General features: G+C 42.8%; 1 protein-coding gene across 1 annotated transcript in view; it reads right to left on the bottom strand.

The window, feature by feature from the left end:
• FSTL4 (follistatin like 4) overlaps positions 1 to 22,544 on the bottom strand; it is a 470,937-nt gene that overhangs the window by 201,379 nt on the left and 247,014 nt on the right. The gene's annotated exons all lie outside the window — the stretch shown is intronic.

The following is a 22,544-nucleotide window of genomic DNA, read 5'->3' as shown; positions in this document are numbered from 1 at the left end:
TGCTACAAAAAAGAGAACCTTACATCCATCACAAGCTGATAAATTGGCCACCGGGAAAATAATAGAAGGTGACAACCTTAAAGACCTAAATGCAGCTGGGGTTCATGGCACTGATTGTACCTATCACCCTGCGTGGGACTGAAGCAGAAAGTGATCGTGCTAACCCCTGAGATACTATCCAGTCCAGGGCCAGATTTTGCTTTCAGTAAAAACGGTGGCCTCAATGTAATTATTCTGGAGTGACATTGGTGTATTTGAGCAAAGAATAAGACTCAATGTTTATGACCTAGAAATTCCTACTGAGGCAGCATTGTAAAAGCATGAAAGGCAGTTCTCCAACGACTTCCCTCTGTGTGAGTCTGGAGAGCATCTTACTCTGACTTAAGAGGCTTATGACAGAGGTTCTTATTCAGTTTAATTCTAGACATCAGCTTTTAAAAAACTTTTTAATTTAAGGCCCATTATTGTCCTTTCTGGGGTCTGTTCTTAGCACAGGCGGAAATTGCTTAGGTAGATCTGGTGTGCATCGAGACAACAATAACTCAAAGTAAATCTTCTTTCATAGAGAAGAGGCTCTTTCAGGGACAGATTTTCCATCCTCTTTGTTGCTAGATTGCATCGTTTGATTGGTCACTTTGATGGGAGAAAAAGACAGGAGGAAATAAGGAGCATTTCCCTATCTGTCCCCACTCCAATCAAAACTGGATTAATACTACAAGGTGGGATGTATTTCTTTGACAGTGGACACATCCATTCAGAATATTTTTTGGCACCTCTGTGCTCAGAGCCTCTAAAAATACCATGATTCAACTAGATGTAAGGCATACAGGCAGGACCTACCTTCATTGCTTCAGGTGGCATTTTCCAATCCATGTCCTAGAGAGATCCATGCTGAGACTAATATCAAGAAGATACTTTGGATCCCTCTTCCCCTTCTGTCAACCCCCTACATTTTCTGAAGGCCTCTCTCCCCCCATGGATATAGACCACTCCAGCACCTGTCATCAAACTTCCTGCAGTGACCAGGAGGACTGCTGGAGAGAGATGCAAAGAATTCCCTCTCCTTTTTGTTATCTCCACAGAGCTCCTGGCCCTTCCTCCTTTTAATCTAGGAACGAGAACTGAATTTACACACACCTGTTTACCCTGTTGTGCTAATACTGGGTTGCCAATTTTCTCTTTTGCTTATTTATATTTACTTTTTCCAACATCATATCAACTGATTCCCATTCTGAGTGGCACCTAGATCTCTGTTTCTTTCTGTCACACATTTAGTTAGAGAAAAATAAACTGCCTTACCCATTGTAATCAAACAGTTTTGCTATCCTGATATATTTTTGGCTTTTGCTACTGCAATCATATTTTTTCCTCTTCAGTGTTCCAGATGAATATCACAAGTAGGGAATATAAATCTGTCTGGTTTGCTTCCAGATCTGTTTTTTAAATTTATCTTATTATTATAGGTGGGCCATTTGGTGATACTGATACTGAGTTTGCCCAAACAACCCTGTCCATAAGAGTCATAATCAGTTCCTTAGTCATTCAGGGCAGGGTTTGCATGGTGTGAAGTCTCTGAAGTATAAATCCACATAGTGAAAACCTGGTTCAAAGCCCACTGAAGTCAATGCAAGTCTTTCAGTGGACTCTGTATCTGGTCCTACATTAAGAAGATTGTATAGCTGCTTCATTCATTGAGGAACATCCATCCTCTGCACTCACTGAGGCAGGGGCCCTGGGGTAAAAGTACTAAGGGATCATGTAATTAAATACTATATCATAATGCATGTGCATAAGAGGGCAGAGTTAAGGTCACATGGGAAATATAAATGTTGGCATTACCTAACATATGAGTGCTTTGAATATTCGAATATAATTTTTGTATGTAATTAATTATAACAACTCTTTACTCATCTATAATGCCTTTCATTCAGAGATATCAGACTGTTTAACAAATATTCATTAATGAAGCTTCGCAATGTCCTTGTGAGGCCGGTTAGTGTTCTCATTCTCATCTTACCATGGGGGCACACAGAAGTTAAGGGTCAGCTGCTGCTCCCAATGAGCCTTTATCATTGACCAGGGCCATCCCCAGCTATTCTGGGGCCCTACGCAGCCCCTCCCCCCGCGGGGGGGGGTTTGCATGTGGGGCCCCAGGTCTCTGGGGGGTGGGGCAGGCCTCTGTGGGAGGGAGGGGGGTGGGGCTGGCTTGTAGGGCGGGGGGGAACCACCCTCCAGCACTCACCAGCGGCACGGCTGGCGCTGGGTTGCTGCACTTCCCACCGCCATGAGTGCAGGTCCTGCCCTGCTGCACTCCTCAGGGGAGTGGGGGCAGGGCTGGGGCGGGGCCGGGGCCACGGGCAAGAGGTCGGAGCAGGGGCTGGAGCAGCACACCGCTGCGCAGGGCACCAGGAAATTTGGCGCCCCACATTTCCTGGTGCCGTACACAGCTGCGTGCTTTGCGTCTGGGTAAGGACAACCCTGTCATTGACTCTTGGGGAGCTGGCAGGCTAAAAACAGTAGCATAGCTGCAGCGGCAGGAGCAGTGGCAGCATGTACGACCGCCTACCGGAGCCCCATGGGTACGTACTTGGGGCAGCTAACCCACGCTGCTGCTGCTGCACTACTGTAACCACGCTCCTATATTTAGCACGCCAGCTCAAGAAGAGTACGTCTACATGAGCAGGGGCTCACCCCCCTCGCTCGTCCCAGAGATATCACCTTTCTGACAGTGAGGCAGTGGCAGAACTCTTGAATCCCGTCCCTGTGCTCGAACCATGCTTCTTTCCCATTTATTAATCTTAAAATTCATAAACTTTCTGGCCTAGACTTAATCACCCTAGAATGACTTGGAATTTGGCAACAGATCACTGAGCCATTACACACCTATTTGCAAAATTAATTTGCTGTGGCACAGTGCCATGAATGCTGTGACTTGAGCCAAAAAGAGAGCACAGCTACGTATATAAAGAAACGTTATCATAATGTGTCAGTGCAATCAGATATATCAAATCCGAAAAGAATGGGAACACTGTACCAAAGTGCCATTCTTATACCAGGAGCTTGCTCTGAACATGTTGCCAGATGAAGCAGAGCAGACATTTACAGGGAATGAGTGTTTGAACACAAACTCCATGGGGGCTGGCATATCTTGGAACACTTTGGAGTTGGAGTTGGAGTTGGAACACTTTGGAGCTAATTGGATGCTTCATTTGTTGTATAAATACCACTAAGCAATTAGACTCCTGAATAACTGGGTTGCTGGAAGGGATCTGCTGGGCAGAGAGCTCACTTCACAACCTCACCAGCTATCGACCCAATGTAATTTTTTACCCTTCCGTATGTGTTCTCTATCCCAAGGAAGTCTCATCCACTCAACCTGCTGCCATGTTTTTAAATGATGCTTGTGCCTACACCTACCCAGCAACCATCACACATCCACACGGTGCCCCTTCCAATTATTTATGTGCACTGCTGGGCAGGTATAAAAATCAGAGCTGCACTTGTGGCCAAGGTGCGGGTGTGCACAAATTTCAGTGGCACATACATCACTAGGATTTTGTAAAGGGGTTTCTACCTGCCACCCACTCCTTCCTCACGGTCCAAGCAGCCACAGTCTTAAATGGCACCCCATCACTATTTTTCCTGTAGATACTGCAAGGAATTATCAGATGGAAATGTAACAACTCATCGCACCTTGCCTCATCCTTTGAAAAGCCCATCCCCGCCGACATGGTGCTTGCTAAAGTATGGTGTACTACAGAGATCTGAGCACACACAGGATTTGAAACTCAGCCCCTTAAACTGCAGCACAGATCAGTTCCAAAACAGAACACAAACCACAATGGAGACCAGAGATGGACAAAGTCAGCAACAGCCACTAGCAGCAACTTCCAGAGGCTTTGCAAATCCTATCATATCCAGCAAAAGGCATTTAGAAGAGCATCATGTTGCTTTTACTTCCACTCCTGCTGCTGCTGCCATGTCCATCGTGGGGAATTGTCCAGCAAAGATCTGCCCTGAACAGTATTATGGTGTCACGCTACTGAGTACTAACCAAAGAGAACCAATATTATTGAACAACATCATAGCTGCATTATCCTTTCCTCCAGGTTAAAAGAGCACAAACTGATCACAAGGATAAGAACAAACCACCACCACCACCAGTGGCATTTATCATCACAATCAGCAGAATGAGTAGCAAACTGCACAATCATTGGGGAAAGGGGGAAATTATGGCATTTTTAACTAAAGGAACTGGGGCAAATTCCTATCCTTACAAACAAAACTATGGCATCTTTGATATTGACATCTAAGAAACAGAACTGCATTTTTAAGGCCTCGCCCACTTAGCTATCATTATTTCTTCTACAATGAAGAATTCAGTATTACATTTTCATAGCTTATATCACTGTTACAGGGCAAACTGTGCTTTAGACTCCTTGTATTGCCTCTTGAGAACACCACTTTGGAGATAGGGTTAATTAAATTCACCCCTCTCTGGGCATGAATCATGCAGTTCAGCCACTCTGGAATGGGATACCTGGCTGTCCAGTGCCCCATTTCCCAACTGCATGAATGCAACAGGCCCTATTGGGTTTGGCAATACAGTTGACAACTTTCTAATCGCACAAAACCATATACCCTGGTCCTGCCCCATTCCCTGAGGTCCCGCCCTGCCCTGAGGCCCCTCCCCTGCTCACTCCATCCCTCCTCCTCCTGCTCTCCCCCATCCTCACTCACTTTTCTGGGCTGGGGCAGGCAGTTGGGATGTGGGAGGGGGTGAGATCTCCAGCCAGGGGTGGGGCCATAAATTTGGGGTTCCAGATGCAGGAAGGAGCGGGCTGGGGCAGGTGTTTGGTGTATGGATATGGTGAGGGCTCCAGTTGGGGGTGTGGGCTTTGGGGTGGGGCTGGGGATTAGGGGTGCAGGAGAGGGTTCAGGGTTGGGGCAGGGGTTTAGGGTACTGGAGGGGGTTCTGACTTGGGGAAGGGGGTTCGAGGCGGGGGCTCCAGTTGGGCAGCGCTTATCTCAAGCGGCTCCCAGAAGCGGCCAGCATGTCTGGCTCCTAGGCAGAGGGGCAGGGGACTCAGTGCACTGCCCGTGCCTGCAGGCACTGTCCCCACAGCTCCCATTGGCTGCAGTTCCTGGCCAATGGGAGCTGTGGAGCTGGCACTCGGGGTGGGGACAGCGTGCGGAGCCCCCTGGCCGACCCTGTGCCTAGGGGCCAGACATGCCAGCCACTGCCAGGAGCCACACAGAGCTAGGGAACCTGCCTTAGCCCCATTGACCAGACTTTTAGCGGCCCTGGGCGTTCTGGTCAAAAACCGGACACCTACCAACCCTATCTGGCAACAGTAAGAGATTCTCTTCAGAAGCCTGTGACAATAGAAATTTGCAGTGACACAGACCCTGGCACCAGCTTCACAAGGAAGCATTATTTAGTCATTCACCCAAAGGCACAAGGCATGCAGAGCGAAGGTGTAGAAGATATACTCATTGTTGTGCCCCTCCTGTGTTTGTCGCCCCTCTGCTGGCAGGAGCTCAGGCCATCTGGTGCTTTGTCTCTTCCTGTAAGTTGGCCCTCTGACCAGGTCGCTTAGAGCCTCACCCCTTCCAGGGTAATAAAAAGTTCAATGAAAATCTAAAATGTATTGAATTTATACCAGGCCTTCAAGCCTGGTCTCAACTCAGTAATCCCTGCCCCTTTATTCACAAGGCTTATACCACTTTTCCTGGAGCAGTTGGTAGAACCCAGGCTCACCCTCTCCTCTGGGTTCCAGCCCAGAAACACTGTGCTAAGCAGCTGAGGTCTGCTTCTTGTGATCCCTCACTACTCCCTTGGGCTGCTCCTACCTTTGCTTGTTTGCAGGAGTCTTTCACAAAATGGTAAAAACAATAACCGTTTATTGCATATTTCCCCTCACCTCACTCTTAAACGTTTCTTGAAGGCTTTGGTCCATTTAATCTAACCCAGTCATGTCCATCTCTGGGTTGGTATAAAGCAGACTTTCCTTCTCAAGGCATGCTCTCTCTGGCTCTGTGTGTTTCCTGACGCTCACTGGGACACACACACACACACACACACCCCTTAGCTCACCCCCTTCCCTTCTCTAGGCCAGGGATCCTGTAATGCAGCAGTTCTCAAACTTCATTGCACCATGACAACAAAAATTGCTATACTATCCCAGGATGGGGGAGCCCTGCTGCCCCGGGGGCAGGGCAAAGCTGAAGCCCAAGGGCGCTGGGAAGGGGGCATGTAACCTTAGCCCTGGGCAGTGGGGCTTGGGCTTTGGCTTCAAACTTTCTCGGCCCAGGGCCAACACCAGCCTTGGTGACCCCATTAAAATGGGGTTGAGACTCACTTTGGGGTCCCAACCCACAGTTTGAGAACCCCTGGTCTAATAGTTTATTCTTCTTCTTTGATCCTAGGCATAGCCTTAGGGAAAGTAAACAATTCTTAGTCTGGATAGAGTCAGGTGTGGGGATTCCCCAATAAACAGCTTTTCTATTGTTTCCTCAAGGATTCTTCTCTGTGTCATTGTTTTGCTTTTCCTTCTTGGTTGCTTTAACAGCCCTAATTGGTCTAACTTCACAGCCAGTAACCATCGTAAACAGAAACACAGAGGCATGCACCATATGGATGAAAAATGATACAGACATTTCCCAATTCTCCATTACATATAAAGAAATTATAAAGAATGTTTATTAAAGTACAGGGGCAACATGAGGCTCCTATCCTCACATCCACAGGTACAACACCCATTGTATTCCAGGGCAGTTCACATTAGTCTGTTGGAGTCACTCCTAAGGATCTGAAGTTAGAAGTGGACCCAAGAAGCATGAAATATTTTATTAAAGTTAGAGATCAGTTTGAAGCAAACAACCCTAAATTTTGTGGATTTTCTAAATCCAAACCTCAATCCAAGTCCATCTTGCATATGGCCCTCGTCCTTATAACTGGCCAAACCAAAGCCCTGGATTCAACCTCCTCTGAGCTCAGGATGTCCAAAATCCAGATTCTGATCCACTTTTTGTAGCTTGAGCCTATCTCTAATTAAAATGCTATTTCCACTGTTCTCCATAGACCAAACTCCTCCCTGGTGTGACTAAACTGAGTTACACCAGGCAAGACTTTGCACCCATATACTCAGTGGAGTGCCAAGGAAGGGATAAAAAGAAAAGGAGTACTTGTGGCACCTTAGAGAATAACCAATTTATTTGAGCATAAGCTTTCGTGAGCTACAGCTCACTTCATCGGATGCATACTGTGGAAAGTGTAGAAGATCTTTTTATACACACAAAGCATGAAAAAATACCTCCCCCCACCCCACTCTCCTGCTGGTAATAACATATCTAAAGTGATCACTCTCCTTTAGTGCATTTATCCCTCACCACATCCCTCTGAGGTAGAGCAGTGCTATTAGCTCCATTTTACAGATGGGCAACTGAGACAGAGAGAGGTTAAGTGACTTGCCCAAGGTCACACAGGAAGCATGTTGCTAAGCAGGGAGTTGAACCCAGGTCTCCCAAATCCCAGATTAAACCACTGGGCACCCTTCCTTTCTGATACTCTACATCCTAGCAATGTGGTGTCTATAACAACTGCATGCAACTCACCCATATACAACTCTTCTGCAAGCTCTTTGGATTCATGTCTCACTCTCTCGAGTCAAAGGGGAAATGCAGACCTGGTGCAAGTCCACTGACATCAACAGAGTTGTACTCACTTGTGCCAGGTTTGAATTTGGCAGAAAACATTTCACAAAACATTTCACGGGTGCTTCTCAGCAATTATTTTGCCATTTTCAATCACTCTGCGCATTGGCAGAACACGTTGGGAGTATGTGCTGTCACTGTTTTCTTATTATTTCTCCTGTCTACACTGTAACCTGGAAAATGTTATTACTTCAGTAGGCTTTGCCAGTCCTGATTTCATGGCCTGTTTATCAAAGCTATTCAGGAGTTGCTCTGAGATTCATTTAGCTCTGCAAGAACATTACAGTGTGCAGCTGTGAAAAGCTTACAGTGCATCAATTATTATTTGCTTTAAAAACTGACTCCTTTAAAATATGTGCTTGAGTCAAAAAACTCCAGAAGATTTTGGACAACTTGGATTCAGATGTGAACTTTGCCACTGAGGACTATTTCAGTAATGGGCTGAACCGGAGTAGCCTATCTGAGCACCTCTGAAATTTGTGACTCGGTCTTGCTTCTAAATATTACCTAACAGGAGAGCTTTGAAGCAATTCATACACTATATATGCATATACTACAACTAAGGACTGATTGCTAAGACTGAAAGCTGTTCAGGGAGAAAAGTCAGTGGAACCAGCTTGATACTCAGACACTCAAAAGGCATAAGGCACCACTAAATCAACTGAAAGCATTAAGAAGAATTATTTAAGCATCAGTAATTGCTATAAATTATCATTGCTTTAAGTCATTTCCCTTAGAGACATTCCGATTAAACATGTCCTGATTAAGTAAAGTGTACACTATTAGCTTTAGCATCACAGAAACTGAGAGAAAAGGAGACAAGGAGAATGTGAATTCTGTCCCGATGGAGCATGCATAAGGGGCTAATTTTTAATACTATTACTGAACACAAGAGGACAGGACAAAAAAGAAAGAGTTGATCAAACCATATGAGCCCCAGAGGAGAGCTTCAAGTGCTTTGCTTTTTTCCAGATACAGGAAGAGGGAACAAGACTGAGTGAGTACTTTTCACTTTCTAAATTAACGTCATGTTTGGAAAGTTACCAGATAGCCAAACTAGAGCTTGAAATATTCCCATTATCCATGGGACAGGAACAGCATGGGCCGGGAGCAGTACCTAAAACTTCCCCCACACCTTGTTTTTAGTCTGATTAGCTGAAATTTAGAAATGAAGAGTCATTTTGAACAGGAAAAATGGAATTTTTCCTTTCAAAAATGTTGAAGCAAAACCTTTGAACGGTTTTGAAAAAATATTCTTAACTTTTTTTTTTAAGTCAAGAAATTCACTGAAACCCACCCTGTTCATAAATGGTTTCAGTCTCCGTGAACTGGCATTTGTCAATGAAAAATTCCTGACCAGCTAGCTCTAAAGGGGAAGCACCTACAGGGTACAGGAAGTCTGCTCACATTAGTTGATAGGGGTATGCCCACCTTTTGTCAAAGAAGCTCCTAAGACAGAGGTGCTTCTGGCATCCCAAAGCACCTCAATTCACAGACAGTGGTGGTGGCCAGAAACACTTTTTTCCAATCGGCCTCTGGCCACGAGCTTGTGACCTCTTCTCTGAAGTAAATCTTGTCACTGTTAGCCAGGTTTTTGTGACCTCCAGTGCAATTCAAGACGTTGATGTATAAAATTGTGCTTGGTTTAGGTATTGGCTACTGTTAGGATATAGATATTCAGGCCTGTCTGCAAAGGCCTGTACGTTAAGAATTTAGGTATATTCTTATCACTTGGCTAGTTCTAGAGGTATAAAAGAAAGAATCAAAATCACTGTCTGCCGGTGTAAGGGCCTTCTCTTACTGTGACAGTCTGAGGCCCTGTTCTTAGGCTAAGGCCTTTGGCTAAGCAGCAGAGGCAGCCATAAGCTGGGAAGCAAACAGTCACATCCTCCCATTCCAAACTAATCACATTGAAATAAGGTGCTATTGGGCTGTTAGGCACTATCAGGACAGGACTGTATTCCTATCACCTCCAGAGAAAGGGAAGTGCCTAGAAAATGTAAAAGGAAACTTAGTTTGATAGCATCCTGTCTGGCAAGAACTCACTTATCAATAGCTGGGATGTGAAATCCTCACTTCTGTATTGTTTTGTCATTATGGTTCCCACTTTGCTATTGTTTGTCTGTATAATCTCTGTCTGGTTCTGTGATTGTTCCTGTCTGCTGTATAATTAATTTTGCTGGGTGTAAACTAATTAAAGTGGTGGGATATAATTGGTTACATAATCATGTTACAATATGTTAGGATTGGTTAGTTAAATTTCAGGAAAATGATTGGTTAAGGAATAGCTAAGCAGAACTCAAGTTTTACTATATAATCTGTAGTCAATGAGGAAGTGAGTGGGCGTGGGTGGGGGGATGGGAACAGGGAATGGGGGTGTGGAAATTGGAATCATGTTTTGCTAAAGGGGGAAATGGGAACAGGGAATGGGGGTGCAGAAATTGGAATAATGTTTGGCTAAGGGCAAGAATGGGAACAGGGACACAGGTGTAAGTCTCTGTGGTGTCAGAGCTGGGAAGGAGGATACTAAGGAAGGAAACTGGAATCATGCTTGCTGGAAGTTCACCCCAATAAACATCAAATTGTTTGCACCTTTGGACTTTGGGTATTGTTGCTCTCTGTTCATGCGAGAAGGACCAGGGAAGTAAGTGGGTGAAGGAATAAGCCCCCGAACAGCTACCTTAGCATGACATCTCTCATGACAGCAGATGAGAATAGCTGAGGCACATTTGCTAACAGCCACTAGGTTTGAACTTTGGCAATCTGGAGGCAAGATATTTTTGGTCAACACTCCCTACACCTCTGTAATTTTGTTTCCCTGATGGTTTGTCAAAGAATTCATTGTTCATCTATTTATTCAGCTGCAGTCCCTTATATACATGACTAACTTCACACACTGATAGTCCCACTGACCTCATGGGACTACTCACCTGTATGAACTCACTCACATGCCTTTTTGGAGGACCTGGGAGTTATAACCTAATCAGACCTATTTGTTAATAAGGCACCAGGTATACCTATGGCACTGTATTATAGGGGAAGCCGGTAATAACTCCTATGTTTAGGCTGCCTAACACTTTCCCTTATAAAGGATTCTTGAGTCCTTTTAGACTCATAGATTTTAAGGTCAGAAGGGACCATTGTGATAATCTAGTCTGACCTCCTGCACATTGCATGCCACAGCACCTCATCCTCCTGAAACAGACCCCGAACCTCTGCCTGAGTTACTGAAGTCCACAAATAACAGTTTAAAGACTTCAAGTTACAGAGAATTCTCCATTTACACTGGTTTAATCCTGCAAGTGACCTGTGCCCCATGCTGCAGAGAAAGGCGAAAACCCCCAGGGTCTTGGTCAATCTGACCCGGGAAAAAATTCCTTCCCGAACCCAAATCTGATCTGTTAGACCCTGAGCATGTGGGCAAGACCTGCCAGGCAGATACCTGGGGGAAAAAATTCTGTAGTAACTAGAGCCATCCCAATCTAGTGTCCCATCTCCAGAAGTTGGGAATTTTTGTTACTGGCAGTCGCTGACGAACCACATGTCATTGCAGGCAGTTCCATCATACCATCCCCTCCGCAAACTTATCAAGCTCAGTCTTGAAACTAGTTAGGTTTTTTGCCTCCACTGCTCCCCTTGGAAGGCTGTTCCAGATCGTCACTCCTGATAAACTCTCACACCTGCATTGTTTGCAGCAGACCCTTGTTATTTGCCCGGGGAAACCCCTTAGTTAGGGTAGTGCCTTTTCCTTATCCCAAGAAATTCCATTCAGCTTTTGTTGTGAAAAATACTATTTTCCTTCTCTCATGTCCATTTCTCAAGAAAACTTCTTTCGTCCGCATGCCAGAATAATAACTAAGCACACCAACTTTCTATGACTAGACACAGGTCACCGTCCAAGCAACTGCAGACACTGTACTGGGAACACCTGGGAGCAACCAGAGCAGCTGTAGGAGGGGTAGGGTGGAAGCGAGTTAGTTTGGGGTGCCCTCACTCCTAGACCTGTTACAGGACCCCACTGGGGATGTCACATGGGGCAGGAATCACGCTGGGCTCCCTGTCCCTAAAAGTTCCCCCCTGGTGCTTCCCAAACCCAACACCTGGCCCCAGCACTTCATGTCCCCCCCGTCTTTGAGGGCAGCACGTGGAGCTACAGTTTCCTTTCTAAGAGAGAGCTCGGCCAAGTTCCCACACACCCAAGTGCATAGCCCCAGAAACCCATCCCCTCAAATGGGACTGGGGCTCCTTCAGCCTTAATTGAGATCCCTTGTGCATTATGATGCTATCTCTAAATATATGATCACACACTACAGTACTTGTTCCCACAGAACTCTGATCTTATTCAGCACTCAGCAGGAGGAGGCAGAATTAAGACTGTACGGGCGACCATCAGTCTGGGATTTTCTAATTTTTTACTTTGTAACCTAAACACTGTTCTTTTAACAGAGTTTTTTTTAAAAAAAAAACACACACAAATAAATACACTTAATAATAAAACCATAATAAAAGATTCCATGTGCTCCAACTCAGGCGGACCATAATCTTTATTGAAAAAGAAAAAGTCACCTTCCTCATTTAGGCAAATTTTCTGTAGCATCCATGTCGCTTCTAAATATTGCTGCTCATAAAATGCAGAGGTAATGTCATCTGGTAGTAATTCTTTGTACAATACCGTAAGCCTTCTCCAGGGATAGCTTGCATGTTTTTTTCTTCCCATGATACCAGGGGCGCAGAAATGCCTTTGTTTCCCTAGTACTGCTGGAGATCAGTCTGTTTACCTTCTGCGAGCTGTGCATGCTGCTTACAAGGATCTTAAAAGAAATTGCTTATGACTTTCAAATAAATCCCACACAAGGTGAATCCCCTCCTGTGAACTTTGGATAAAACCTTGGCATATTTGCCAAGTTCAAAGACTGGGATTTCTGGCAAAAGTTTAGATAAACAATCTAAATACCTACTTATCCTCCAGGAACATTCTGAAATGACACTTCCACCCCCAATCCCAGCCTTCTCCCTGCAGCCTGTGCTGATGTTGCATTACTTGAGATGAAGCCGAAAGCGAGACAACACACTGTAAAATTATCATAACATAGAGAAGTCTTTGATTTCTCTCTTACTTTCTATGGGAGATCTTTGAAGAAACAAGTCCTTTTTGTCTGTTTAAAGCACTTACAAAGCTTCTGATGCCTAGCCATCCTTAGAATTAGGAAAACCAAAAAAACAATAAAAAAAAACAAAACAGAGTATTAAGCTCCGATTGCAAAAATGCTGCAAATAACACCTGTCACATTTACATGTTCCGTTCACTCAGAGCTATTCGGTTTTTTGCTATGTTTTTGTAGCAGCTGCACAATTCATTCTGTTTATAACTTCTGCAAGCTTTGGCAGATAAAATATTGATCAGCCTGCCAAGAAACATAGAGTGTGATTCTATTTTCATGTCAGAACTTGGTAATGAAGTACATTTATCAAGCCAGTCCTTTCTGTGAAAGGTCAGTGGTGAATGTGGCTAAATTGTGATGACACCTCATTAATCTAGCTTCCACAATAATTGCCCCCTTTTGAAAACTGTAGTCCAGGTTTCTGTGAATTGTAGCAGATTATTACAGTGGGATCCAAAACCGATCCTCGATTCATTTTTGAGTAAAGGCAGATAACAAGGAAATAAGAACTTTGGCAACTAAACATCCTTCAAAGGAACATTTTTAAAATAAAAACAAGGAGGGAAATGAAAGGCTTTCTTTGATGGAAAAACCTAATCTTGCTGCTAAAATATTATTCTGCAAAGGACATTATAATGTGGCGCTTTTGAGAAATTTACCTGCAACTTAAATGTGAAGAATGATTTGATTCATAGATTGCAAGGCCAGAAGGGACGGTGACCATCTATTATGGCCTCCTGGATAATACAGGCCATAGAACGTCCTGAAAATAATTTCTAGAGCAGATCTTTTAGAAGAACATCCAATCCTGATTTTGAAATTCTCAGCAATGGAGAATCCACCAGGACCCCTGATAAATCGGCCCAATGGTTAATTAAACTCACTATTACCTGCAGTCTGAAGTTGTCCAGCTTCTGCTTCCAGACAATGGATAATATTATACCTTTCTCTGCTAGACTGAAGAGCCCATTATCAAATATTGTTCCCCACATAGGTACGTAAAGACTGTAATCAAGTCACCCCTTCACCTTCTTGTTACGCTGAACAGATGGAGTTCCTTGCATCTACCACTATACAGAAAGTCTTCTAACCCTTTCATCGAAGGCTAACCCTCTGAACCCTCAGCTCTTCTCTGAATCCTTTTACCAACACCTTTCTTGAATTGTGGACATCAGCGCTGGACACAGTATTCCTGCAGGAGTCGCACCAGTGCCAAACACAAAGGTAAATAACCACTCTTTTCTTCCTCAAGCTTCCCCTGTTTGTGCATCCAAGGACCTCCTGAGCTCTTTTGGCCACAGAGTCACACTGGGAGCTCATGTTCAGGTGATTATCCATCACAATCCCCAATCTTTTTCAAAATCACGGCTGTCAGAGTTCAGAGCAACGGCACATGTATTTCCCCTCAGTGGTCACTTTCAGGCTTCCAGCTCTCCAGCCATTGCCTCTCTGAGTGGAGACCCACGTCTTGCTCCCTTCTGTTTGGGGTATTTCCAGGCTGCACAGTTCTCTGCCTTCACTGTGTTTTTCCCAGCACAGACAGGCTACCCAAGAAGACCTGCTTTCTCTTCACAGATAGTTAACAGCGGTAATTGCTACAGTTAAAAGTTACCACACTGCTAGGGTTGTCAAGCCTCCAGGATTGTCCTGGAGTCTCAAGGAATTAAAGATTAATCTTTAATTAAAGATACTGTCACATGATGAAACCTCCAGGAATTATCCAACAAAGTTGGCAACCCTACACACTGTTCTTTCTGTGCAAGCCTATTTTATTCTTAAGGTAAATACACCTCAGGGAAAATATATTAAACACAATAAAAGAACCTACACACACTAATACGCTTAGCAGAGTTCACCGTAACATGGATTCTGGCAGGAGCAATCCTTCAAACCTCCCCACCCCTTCCACTTACAGGGATTACTTGTGGTCACAAGTTCATCACAGCTTCAGCTCAGAACAAGCACTCAGTCTTATGGGTCTTCAGTAGGCCCAGTCCTTCCACCCTGCCTAAAGATCAGAGTCCTCTGTGGAACAGAGGTCCTGTCTATTTGCTGGAGCAGGAGGAAAGCATTGGACCAGATTAATACCTTGCTATTTAGCCAAAACCCTTTCTTTGTATGTTGTCTCTGGAGAATCCAGTTTGAACTAGTATATGCATCTCTCTGCAGTGGGTGGTTTCAAAGATACATGCAATGCCACAATAACACATACACAATTCCATTTTAATGTTCCTAGATGCATTCATTTAGTTTCAGAGTAACAGCCGTGTTAGTCTGTATTCGCAAAAAGAAAAGGAGTACTTATGGTACCTTAGAGACTAACCAATTTATTTGAGCATGAGCTTTCGTGAGCTACAGCTCACTTCATCGGATGCATACTGTGGAATTGTATTAAAACACATATTGCTTGCTTGCGCCCAGCTAACCAAGTGATTCAGATTGATCTGTATCAGTGACCCATCCTCTTTATTATTTACCACTCTCCCAATCTTTGTGTCACCTGCAAACTTCATCAGTGATTATTTTAGGTCTTCTTCCAGGTCACTGATAAAAATGTTAAATAGCTTAGGATCAAGAACTGATCCCTGCAGGACCACATTGGAAACCCACCTGCTCAGTGATGATTCGCCTTTACAATTACATTTTGAGACCTACTGGTTAGCCAGTTTTTAATCCATTTAATGGGTGTCATGTTAATTGTATATCTTTCTTATTTTTTAATCAAAATGTCAAAGCGGTACCAAGTGAGTTCCAAAATGACCCATGTGCAGCTCCAATGCTTAACTTGAACTTAATGGGGCTACTTCCAGTCTGTGAATTTAAGCATGTGCATAAGTATTTACAGGATCAGTGCCCTAAACTAGTACAGGCTGCTGGATCCATTCCAATTTGTATCCACAGAAGTAAGATATCCATTCTAGTTAGTTGCCAGAACCAGACGCCGTCAAAGTCAATGGCAAAATGTTCAGTCTTGTCAGGATTCCAACTAAGAAAGTGCAAAGGTGCCTGATGATTCAACTAAGAAAAATACAAAGTTGATCAAACTTTTTTTGAACCTCAGAAAACACAGGAGATGAGGAGATGTTTTCCTGGAAATATGTGCTAATTCTTATTTTATCCAAATCAAATTTACCCATCCCTACTTGTAGTAACAACGTGCTTAATTTGTGCCGGGGCTGAGCTGGGGCAGTCCATAGCCCCAGCACCTCTGGGTTTGCTGTGTCAGTTATGAAAGTAAAAAAATTGCTTGAGCCCTGATCCCTAATTGCTTGAACCTGGATACCTCTTTCATTACAAAGTAAGCACTGTATGCAACCTAGAAGGTTCAAATGGCAACACACACAACTTTATACCCTTCTCCTAACCCGTGCTGCAATCTACCTTTATGTATTTGCACGTTTGTAGCTAATCCTAATTCAGTACAGATTCTTTTGTTGCCTGAAGCTGGTGTGCTAGGATTTCATGATTGGGAATCGCATTAGGAGCTGTCTGCCTCTAGCCAGCAAGGTGAATTACACATGATTATTTATCCGCATGCTCAGCTGTAAAGCAATTGAGAGTGCTGTATTTGGCACAGCTGCAGTCAGATATTTGCCCTTAACTGCAGTATTGTGCTAGTGAAGGAACTCTGACCTCAGCTATTCCAAGGGGTGAAGCATAACAACAATACTTGAAGACTCTACAGAAGGTGAACTCCAGTGGCACTAATTTTCAAGGCAACCCTTCACCACCACCGAATGTGGTAATAAAGAGGTGTTTGGAAAATGTCATTTCTAACTAAGAAGGCAATGGGAGGGTCATTTCATTGTCCTTTAGTTGTCAGTTACTTTAGAATGCATTGGCTGTTTTAGGCAACCTGTCAGACGGCAGAACCACAGCTCTTATGGTAATTTCCTAGCTTGAGGAGCAAAAACACTGCAGAAGAAAACAACACTAAGAATAGCTTTGTTTTCTTTTCCTTTTATAAGTGGGGAACAAAAAGAAGTGGTTTTTGCAAACTAGTCCTTCAACTGATAACATCAAAGGCATTTGAGGAAGGGCCCATCTCGTCAGTTGTTCTGTTCAGATTTTGTCCAGTATTTTGGCAACTAATCCTACAATGGGGAAAAAAAACCCACATTTTTTCGACAAAGGTGGAATTTTGAAATTTTCTATTCTTATATCCTCACATGTCACTAGCTTTGCCTACTAGGCTAATCCAAAGTGAAACACACTTCTGTAAGCAGGATAAGGTGACATACTGTAGGCTGTTTTATTGTTTCTTTTATAAATCATATTAAAATTTGATTATCTGATGGAAAGGAAATGTCATAGACCTGAGGCAGGAAGCGTTAACAAAATCCCTAATTAAAATTTTACAGAATCTGAATTTATTTAAGAAACATTCTAAATTTCCTTTCCATTTATGGCCAAATTGCCAATGGGCCATCTGAGTGCATAAAAGAAATCAGTATTATTTGCATGCCTATGATTGTAAAAATTTGGCCCTTAAACATTAGGCTCTGGAATCTGACTAATCCGATTACACGAACTCTTTAGTTCTAAGAATACACTGATCTCAGTTTTTATATTGCCAATGGCTGACTCTACCAGTGTACATGTTAGGGAGAGGAAAATAAGGGATGATTTGGGGGGGGGGGTTTCTTATAAATACTTATTCTCCACATACAAATGCCCCACAACTCTCTTTCAACCATCTCCTTTTATTTATTATTATTTACTCTTTTTTACATGGTCAGATGGGTGTATCCTTTCTTCTCTCTGACTGCCTCTGTGTAGTCATGAGGGAAAAGCTTTAAGACCTTAAACGGGTCAGCAAAGAATAACTTGATCAGCACTCCACTGGAGACATCTAGCAAAGCGCCAATATAGAGCAGACTCTAGAGTCCTGTGGTAAATTCAGAGCTATCTTGCAAAGTGGAGGACCCTTGTAAACTTTGAGCTTCTTTCAGCTGTGGGATTTGCTGGGTCTAAACATTGCCTCTGGGGAAACTGGTTTAGAAAAAATAAAAAGTGACCCAAACCTCAGTCTAAGCAAAGCAATCATTTGACACCTCGATTACTTCAGATACATACTTCCCATACCAGATCAGTGTCCATTTCTGCTTCAGCAAGCCATCCCACGGATACCACTGCTGGTTGTCCACAAAATCAATCAGAGGCTTTGAAAAGTCCTTATTGACATTGATGGGCTATCTTTCATTCTTGTGTGTTCTGCTGCTTCTCTGGACACAGAGCTATGTATTGTATTCTGAGTATGGCTCAGCCAGAGAAGCGCTTGAGCACATTCAAACCCTCTGAAACCTTGCAATGAATTTTGGGTCAAGAATATCCAAAAATGTAATTACCTTCTCATTTTTATCTTTGAAATATGATTCTGTATTCATTTCTAAGAACAAGATGGCTACTATTATCATTAAGCCAGTAATATGCTCTGCATACAAAATCAACATTTACTTTTTGCTCATTTGTTTATTTTTTGACACCAGGATTCCTGCACTGTATTTTTCAATACATAGATGAGCAAAACTGCACAAACAAAACAAAATAAAACTAAGCAGCTTTTTATAAGTATTTATTTATATCACATTCTATAGTTAATTATTAAGATTGCAGTTTAACTGAACACCTGGCCTTTGCATGCATAAAACGATCAATAGAATAAGCTCCCTCAAAGCACTCTCTCCTATTCCTCAAGTACTTGAAAAAGGATATACGTTATTACTGTATTTTCTTATGGAATTTTAGGACAGTGATAATCCATGCCCCTTCCCACAAAATCAAATAAACAAATTATTGTGAGATAAAGGCCTCAAATCCTATAGAGTGATGACAAGAGTTATTGGCATGGCAGTGTGCACACTACAGGGGAGTTAATTGTAAAGCCCACTGTGTTATGCATTAATTGGCCAGGATAAACTCTGCTGGCAAGCACTATAAGCTCCCTAGTGGCCATTAACATAGCACTGTTTCAATCAGCGTTACAGTAACGTGCACTAGGGAACTTTTAGTGTATGCCAGTAGGGTCTACCCAGGCCAGTTAGTGTGCAACATACTGGTCCCCTTAGAATTCATACCCCTTTAGTGTGCACTGCCAGGCCATGTGAACAAGCCCACAGTTACTGTAAAATACAGGACATTGTTTTACAATAACTATATTGTAGGCAACTTCACTGCAACATTTATACAATGTCAAACAACGTGGCAAATAACCCAACACACTGCTGCTGAAATCAAATAAAGCCAAAGACAATGATCTCTACCATCCATACACAGTGCAAGTTTAAGGCCCTACATTGGACATTTAAGTAGAATTTGGTTAATTTTAAAATGCTCCCATTGCAGTATGTTATCTGGCAGTCTACTTTACAAACCATTAATTCCCTCAGAGTCTAAGTACCTATTTTACTCCTGCTTTGAATTTGCATGTTAGCTGTAACTTTACCAGAGTTACACTTAAGAGGACCAGATGTTTAACATAATGTAAATTCATGAACAGTAGCAATCTTCAGCTGCTGCTACTAGAAAAATGCAAGTAACAAATAAATACCAAAACTAACTTGCCAATCTTAAAGATATTTTTCAGTTAATGCGATATCCATATTTTTCAGATAGCCATATTTTATAAAGCCGCAGAAGAGTGCACACTGAATAAATCAGGGAAATAGAACAGAATGTATATGATAGAATGGCTGCTATTAAGCACTGGACATTTACAACTTGAAAGAGTTAAATTTACCTCAGCAGCAGTGGTTTCATTTGATCACCAACAAAAGGAACCCATCCATTGCTCTTGGAGTTCTTAAAATACATTCAAATTCACAATGTTAAAATATATAGTCATTGCAACAAATAAATAAACTCTACCTCTGGCTGAAACATCATAAACCTAAGTTAATGCTATAGCCCTCCATCTGCCTCATCTACAAATGCCCAAGAAAAGAGATAAGCTTTACAGTTTTCATGGAAAGTTAATGAATCAGGACTTTGGTTTACCAAAGGGAAAAGGGAGTTCCAGAGTTTATTATGGCAAATGTTCTGTAAGTAGAATTGAAGGTGCAGGGGTGTGGAATGTTTGAAGTAGTCCCACGGGACATGGGTTTCTGGGCAGCGTGCAAGTGAGAAGATGCATAACAAATGCAATTTATCACATGCCTCTATCACCACCACATCTGTGTATCCCAAACTTATAGATTTTAAGGCCAGAAAGGACCATTACAATACCTAGTCTGACCTCCTGCATATCACCAAATGATTTCTGCATCAGTCCCTTGACTTCTGGTTGAGCTACAGCATATCTTCTAGAATGATATACAGTTTTGATTTAAAGACTTCAGCTGACAGAGAATCCTCCACATTCCTAGGTAAGTTGTTCAAATTGTTAATTACTCTCACATTAAAAATGTGAGCCTTATTTTGTGTTTCACTTTGTCTAGTTTCAGCTTCCAGCTGTTGGATCTTGTTTATCTACTACATTTATCTACTAGATAAAAGAACCCTCTACTGTCGGAAATCTTCTCCCCTTGCAGGTACTTGTAGATCATGATCAAGTCACCTCTTGGCTGTGTCTTGTATAAACTAAATATATTCACTATATGTCCCACTGCATGGCAGGTTTTCCAGACCTTGAATCATTCTTGTTATTTTCTCAAACCCTTCCACATTGTCGACCATTCTTTTTTTTTAAAGTATGGATATGAGAATTGGACACAGTATTCCAGTACTGGTTTCAGGAATGCAATCACATCTTTCAGGTTCTATGCAACTTCCCGCTGCTTACACATCCAAGAATTGTTTTAGCTTTCTTAGCCACTGCATCGCAATTTGAGCTTATGTTCAAAAAGATTCCACCGTGATCCCCAACTCATTTTCGAGTCACTGCTTTCCAAAATACAGCATCTGTCTATATATGAGAGTTAGTCCAATACTGCTAAAACAATGTTCATTCCAATTCCATATGGATGTTCGTACAGCTTAATATTCATTACATGCAATTATTCTCACCAATCAGTTTTTGTTAACACTAATATTTGGGAAATGACTGTTCTCTCTCCATCAGCATTAACACACTAAAAGGGGTATTCCTACTAACTACAGTAAAAGCTTTTTTATCCGTGCCTCCACCTAGGAGCAGCAGAGACATGTCACTGCTTCCGGGGAGCCACGCAGAGCCAGGTAGAGAGCCTGCCAGCCCCGCGCCAACCAGACTATAAACTGGTTATGAATATGAAGATTAGAAATGCCAATTTATAGTGCTTTTAGTTGGTACAGGGCCAGATAACAGTTTTTACTGTACTTGTTATTCACTATCTGCCTTTTATTACTTATGCTCCTGTTAAAAAATATCTCAGTAATGCAATCAGAAAGATGACCCGATACCATGTGATTTAGGTGCCCAATCTCACCCTGTGAATAAAGAATACTAGATCGTCAAAGTGAACAGTTCATGAATGATTCTTAGGCTTAGAATTTTTCATCCAAGCTACTCAGTGAATACTTGTGAATAACAAATACAACAACAGAAATCATGACTCTTTTACAAATGATTCACAAACAGAAATAAGGGAAACATTCACTGCTTAATTTATTCACAATAACGAATTTGACCAGCCCTACTATTTATCCATTCCTTGATCCACATTCACACAAAAACAAGAGCTTATATACATGTACTCACATACACAATTTTGTGTCTCTTATGCACTCTCCAAATTACACCTTCTCTTTAGGTTGCATTGTTTCTCCTTGCAAGCTAAATTTGTCATACTGCATCCTAAGACATAAAGAGCAGGGGGAAAGGGAGACCAAATGGGCTTTACATAATGAGACAGGAAAATGAGCTTAAAGAATGTCTAATTACTTAAGATTCCAACCCAAAACAAATTCACAGCATAATGAATTGATTCAATTATTGAGAAACAGTATGTTCATAGAATCATAGAATATCAGGGTTGAAAGGGACCTCAGAAGGTCATCTAGTCCAACCCCCTGCTCAAAGCAGGACCAATCCCCAACTAAATCATCCCAGTCAGGGCTTTGTCAAGCCTGACCTTAAAAACTTCAAAGGAAGGAGATTCCACCACCTCCCTAGGTAACGCATTCCAGTGCTTCACTACCCTCCTAGTGAAAACGTTTATCCTAATATCCAACCTAAACCTCCCCCACTGCAACTTGAGACTATTACTTCTCGTTCTGTCATCTGGTACCACTGAGAACAGTCTAGATCCATCCTCTTTGGATCCACCTTTCAGGTAGTTGAAAGCAGCTATCAAATCCCCCCTCATTCTTCTCTTCCATAGACTAAACAATCCCAGTTCCCTCAGCCTCTCCTCATAACTCATGTGTTCCAGTCCCCTAATCATTTTTGTTGCCCTTCGCTGGACTCTCTCCAATTTCTCCACATCCTTCTTGTAGTGTGGGGCCCAAAACTGGACACAGTACTCCAGAAAAGGCCTCACCAATGTCGAATAGAGGGGAACGATCACGTCCCTCGATCTGCTGGCAATGCCCCTACTTATACACCCCAAAACGCCATTGGCCTTCTTGGCAACAAAGGCACACTGTTGAATCATATCCAGCTTCTCGACCACTGTCACCCGTAGGTCCTTTTCTGTAGAATTGCTGCCGAGCCATTCGGTCCCTAGTCTGTAGCGGTGCATTGGATTC

Source organism: Eretmochelys imbricata, chromosome 8 (genome assembly GCF_965152235.1).
Source record: "Eretmochelys imbricata isolate rEreImb1 chromosome 8, rEreImb1.hap1, whole genome shotgun sequence".
NCBI lineage: Eukaryota > Metazoa > Chordata > Testudines > Cheloniidae > Eretmochelys > Eretmochelys imbricata.
Note: the sequence above shows the minus strand (reverse complement) of the source record. Positions and strands in the feature narration are given on the sequence as shown.